At 43.4% G+C, this 6,073-nt stretch overlaps 1 pseudogene; it reads right to left on the bottom strand.

Moving 5' to 3' along the window:
- Positions 1 to 5,566: 5,566 nt before the first annotated feature.
- Positions 5,567 to 5,684, bottom strand: LOC126472084 (5S ribosomal RNA; annotated as a pseudogene).
- Between the last annotated feature and the right edge of the window lie 389 nt (positions 5,685 to 6,073).

Below are 6,073 nucleotides of genomic sequence, written 5' to 3'. Positions count from 1 at the left end.
ACACCATATTCAATTCCATCACCGATGGAGGGCACTACCAACTTGTAAGTCATTTTTAGCCAGGTGTCCGGATACTTTTGATCACATAGTGTATGAGGTCGACAGCTGCAAAGATCACTGAAGAACAGAAACTCGCACTCGCGAACCCTGTCAGCACTAAAGCAACACGAAGGGAGACCTACAAGCTGAGAATTGCACAGTGAGCTGGAATTCCAAAGCCACACATCAGTGATGAAAATGCCGGCAAGAGGAAAACGTGGCGCGGAAGTCATAAATCCTGGCTATGAGGCAACAGAAAAAAGTCATTTTGTCGGATGAGCCATGTTTCAGTGCGTTTCCCATTACGGCCGAGTTTACGTTCAAGAGTGAAAAATTGACAGGGGCAGGAGGGGGGGGGGGGGGGCAGCGGTGATGATTTGGGCAGCCATATCGTGGTATTCCATTGTTGCCATGGTTACTCCACTAGTTCACGATACTATCAAGGATTATGTGACCATTTTGAATAATCAGGTCCATTTCATGGTACAATGTTTGTTCCCTTAGGCTGATGAAGTGCTCCGAAGCGACAGGGCCCCTGTTTTCATAGCTCACGTCGTCTAGACCTGGTTTTGTGAGCGCGAGGATGAATTTTCACATCTACCCCAGCACCACAGTCACCAGATCTCAGTAATATATTTGTGTTCTGCTTTGGAGAGAAGGGTGCGTGATCGCTATCCAGTTACATTATCGTTACCTGAATTTTCCACTATGTTGCAGCAAGAATGGTATAACATTCCCTTGGAAACCATACAGGTCCTGTATTTATCCATTTCGAGACGACTGGTCGCTGTGTTGAATGCCATCAGTTTATCTACACTGCATTAGGCATGGTAAAGTGTTGTGCTCTTGGCTTTTCTATATTTTTGTCCATCCCTTGTATATACGTAGAGGCATATACTTTCAGTAAGCAGTCATACAGTGCATGGCGGATGATGCCCTGTATACAACTGCAAGTCTTTTCCTTCCTGTCCTACTCACAGATGAAGCGAGGAAAAAACGACTGTCTTTATGCTTCCGTATGAGCTCTGATATCTCGTATCTAGTTTTTGTGGAACTGACGAGAGATGTACGCATACGTTCGTGGCAGTAATATCGATCTGCAGTCTGTCACCGACCGGTGTGGCCGTGCGGTTCTAGGCGCGTCAGTCTGGAACCGCGTGACCGCTACGATCGCAGGTTCGAATCCTGCCTCGGGCATGGATGTGTGTGATGTCCTTAGGTTAGTTAGGTTTAAGTAGTTCTAAGTTCTAGGGGACTGATGACCACAGATGTTGAGGCCCATAGTGCTAAGAGCCATTTTTTTGCAGTCTGTCTCAAATGCCGGTTCTCTTAACTTTCTCAGTATCGTTCCCTCCAAGGATTCCCAGTTCTGTTCACGAAGCATTTACGTAATACTAACGTTTTGATCGAACTTGCAGGTAACAATTCTAGCAACACGCCTCTGAATTACTTCGATGTCTTCCTTTAATTCGACATGGTGGGGATCCCAAACATTCAATTAATACTCTAGAATGTGTCGCACAAGTGTTCTGTACGCGATCTTCTTAATAGACGAGTTACATTTTCCTAGAATTCTCCCAATAACCACGTTCGCTCTATTGCAGTACACCACTAAGACTGCATTCGAAGATTATAGAATTATTTTTCAAAAAAATGTTCAAATGTGTGTGAAACCTTATGGGACTTAACCACTAAGGTCATCAGTCCCTAAGCTTACACACTACTTAACCTAAATTATCCTAAGGACAAACACACACACCCATGCCCGAGGGAGGACTCGAACCTCCGCCGGGACCAGCCGCACAGTTCATGACTGCATCGTCTTTAGACCGCTCGGCTAATCCCGCGCGGCAATTATTTTTCCTACTAATTTGTATTAACTTACTTTTTTCCACATTTAGAGTAAGCTGCCCCTGGCCACACTAAATAGAAATTTTATCCAAGTCAACCTGCGTCGTACACGCACTCAGCGACACTTTCCCATAAATAACAACAAGCATTCGCCGACTGCTGCTCACTGTATCCTTCAGATTGTTTATGTAGTGGCTGGATTACGGGAGAACTGTGGGTTCAGGAAACTCAAACCAAAGTCAAACAACGGCAATGTTGAGAAACTGGATTAACTGAATCCTTCGTTACCGCTTCGCCAAATCACAACCAAACTGTCTCGGCCCACGCCACGGAAGAACCTTTCACCACGACCTACATTCTAAAAAAACAATATGGACGCAAAAAAATACTGCCGTGGTCTGTTCTTTTCCTGCCTGCGCACTTACCATGTCACGGTCCACAAACTCATTATGCAACGGGACGAACTCGACATCCGGTATCGGTAGGTTCGGTTCATCCGAAAAACCTTGATTGGCCGAATTTTGAAGATAGACACTTATTATTCCCCGAAAGCCTAATTACAAAGTTTAAGAACCAATATTACGTGAAGAATCTAGAGCTATTCTTCAGTCCCTTCGTATCGTTCCCGTAGGGGCCATGAAGATAAAATCAGAGTAATTACAGCACGCACAGAGGCATTTAAGCAGTCATTGATCCCGTCCTCTATACGGGACTGGCACTGAAAGAAAGTCTAACTTGCGGTACGATGCTAAATATCCTTTGTCATGTACTAAACAGTGGTTTGCTGAGTTTGTCTGTAGATGCAAAAAGATTCATCTGTCTACATCTGCGTAAACATTCCACTATCAGGTGTGCAATGTAGGGTACTGAATGCTTGGTAGCAATGTCTATCACCATTCTTTCCTATTCCATTAGCGTACGGGGTGGAGAGAAAGTACTTTTTACATCGTCTGAAATATTCATACACAATGTTCTTGGTGCACTAATCGCGTTAAATGGAAATCGATCAGCAAATCTGCCTCGAAACACTTCATGGTTATATGTGAAATACTTGTTTTCTAATTTTTTCCGACGGGGTTTCGCGAGAACACCTCCTTGCTTGCAACGATTTCCATTTCTGTTCACCGAGCATGTACGTCGCACGTTGGTGTGGAAATGGGTGTGACAATTAGAGCAGTAGCAGCACGTTGATAAGTGGTCCAATCTCTTCTACAGCCCGATATAATGATCACTGCAGACCCCAGCAATATTCAAGAGTAGATCATATGCATCTACTTTGTAAAATTGCTACATTCTCCTAAAATATTTTCAATGAATGTTCGTCTCTTTACAGCCTACGCAGAATACTTTTTCCACTTTATATCGCTTCGTATCTTTCTCTGTACATATTAAGTAAATGTGACAGAGGTCAGGGGCTTTTCGCTAAGTTTGTAACTGAACGCTGTGGGAACGTTTTATCTTGATTGTGGTCTTTGTATTTCATTTATTCAAGGTCGGGGGAACTGGTTTTCAACTAAAAAAAAGTGGCACTTTTTTAATATACCCTACAATTTTTACCAGTGATATTTTTCTGTAGCCATAGCCAATAAATAAACTGAGAAGACTGCTCCCTCTGTCTGACAAATATTTTAGGTACATTGAGAAGATAAGTTGTCGAATAACGTTGCCTATAAGCACATCAGACGATAAATTTGTTTGTAATGAATACACTCGCTCGTGGCCTATGTAACATCCTCCATCCATCACTTGTTCGGAAAAATAAGGGAAAAGAAGAAGTTGTACGTTATTCTTGCCTGGGAGATCCCGAAAGGTTGTTAAACACACTAATCGGAAAGTGTGTTCTTCCTAAGAGCTGCGATGGGGAATTATGTCTTAAGTGTTTTGTTGAATGTAGGTAACTGTAATGTTTGTGTTGTACGATGATGAGAGAAAGAGGAGAGTAAAATCCGGCCCCGATACGTAGACTCCTCCTCTCGAATAACACTAAAGGACCCACCGTGCCTAACGTCCCCATCTAACGGACGGTTCACCATCAACAGTGGGACTTGCTCCCACTTCGTCAGACACAGCCGAGATGTTTGGAACTTAATCCAGCATACTAGCGCAAAGACATCACGATCTTTACGCTAACAAGTCTCCTTCCTTGCCGGTCAAATACTGATGGTGAAAATTTGTTTCACAGTTAGGATTCACAGCAGCTACTTCCGAGTTGGGCGCCAGCATACAAGCGCGCGCTAGCGATCCCGGACACGGAGGTCGACTGTTTGGCATGGTGTAAGACCGCCGTTGAGAAATTTGGGAAAAAAGTCTTTCGACGTGAGCAATCTTCTTGACACAGTGGCCCATATGACACATGTTAGAGATTTAAAATACTGTTTGTCAGTGCCAACACAGACAACAGATGCTTACAAATGTATTAAAACGGATAATAAAATTCATAATTGGGTGTGCTCGTATCTGTATACATGTTCATCCAACGTTCCTCACCTGTAGTAAAACTATTATATGGTCTCGACATAAAATGAGAATCAGATGAAAAACGTGGTAAAGTCTCTTCGCAGTGCAGATCATTCTTCCTGGGTGTTGCTATTTTCACAAACCGTAGTGTACGTAAGTGACTTGCAAAGAAAAGAGTGGTCGTTAACAAACTTGTGCACGGAGTGAGGCAGTTTTCACATTTTGGTTTCATGTAGCTCACAGCCAACAATATTTATTTAACCAAAAACGTTATCAAAACGATAATTTTCGTGTACAGCGCGAAATAGCTAGGCTAAGAACAATGCTTAGAACTGATTTCCATATCTGCAGGTGCATCTACAGCTCTAAGGATTACAAACTATTATAGTGTACCTGGAAGAGGGAACTTTTTCTTGTACCGTGTATTAAGGTTATTTCTTCGCCGACTCACAGATCGTTTGAGAAAAGGAGTGCGCTTATGTAATAGATTTTAGTATACTTCTATCTTCACACACTCTGCGGGAGCGATATGTAGCGCGCTGAAAAATATTCGTATATCTCGACTGTTGAAATTTACCTACTGTCTAGTAGTTCACAGTTTCCAACACATCGTTTAAGGAGTACTGTCTTTTGCAAACAGGCTGTACCTTCTCAGTTTCCTTTCAGCGGACTGAAATCTACTTTTTATTCTACCTCTAAGTATAACTGGCCGTTCCATTTCAAATCCTCAAAAGCTGGTGGTTTCAGGTATTTGTTTGACATGACTGACTCTAATTGTGTATCATTAGTCGCGTAGGCCAAAACAACTACATTTTTACATTTTGTGCAGAAAAAGTTTCTTACTGTGTCAGCACCGGAAAAATATTTTATACAGAAAATATACTCATTATTGTACTCGTTGACTTGTACCTTAAATATCCTTATACTTAAGTGTAAGTGTTCAAAGAAGCAAAGCGTTGTCTTTGTACTTGCGAAAGAATGTAACTTATTTGCAGGTCGAGGATATCTTTATTAACGAATAGCGGCACTCCGTCACCAGGCCACACATCGGGACCATCCGACCGCCGTGTAATCCTCAGCTGAGGATGCGGATAGGTGAGGCGTGTGGTCAGAACACCGCTCTCCCGGTCGTTATGATGGTTTTCTTTGACAGGAGCCGCTACTATTCGGTCGAGTAGCTCCTCAGTTGGCATCACGAGGCTGAGTACAGCCCTAAAAATGGCAACGGCTCATAGCGACCCGGATGGTCACCCATCCAAATGCCGGCCACGCCCGACAGCGCTTAACTTCGGTGATCTCACGGGAACCGGTGTATCCACTACGGTAAGGCCGTTGCCTTTATTAACGAATAACTACTACATATTTTACGGCGGAGATTCTTACGAAATATATTGCTTAGAAGCGATGTTTCCATGTCTCATTAAAGTTGAAAATTAGTCAGACCAGAAAACTAAACATGGTATTCACAAACGGCGAAGGACCGCTGGCTCCTCACGTCCGAGACAGCGCAGGGCGAAGTATGGCCGGCTTTGAACCTCCCAACAAAGCTTCGTTATTCGTGTGTAACTGAGAACCATCCGGAAGGAATTAGAACAGAAGGAGACGTTTGCCCCTGCGAGCAGCTAGCAGGGAGCCACAAGCCCTTCCGCTAGAGACATGTTGTCTCCCACGCTAATTACTGCTCAGAAATTGTGCTCAGTATTCAATAACGCTAGTACAAGCAACG

The sequence above is a fragment of the Schistocerca serialis genome, chromosome 3, assembly GCF_023864345.2.
Source record: "Schistocerca serialis cubense isolate TAMUIC-IGC-003099 chromosome 3, iqSchSeri2.2, whole genome shotgun sequence".
NCBI lineage: Eukaryota > Metazoa > Arthropoda > Insecta > Orthoptera > Acrididae > Schistocerca > Schistocerca serialis.
Note: the sequence above shows the minus strand (reverse complement) of the source record. Positions and strands in the feature narration are given on the sequence as shown.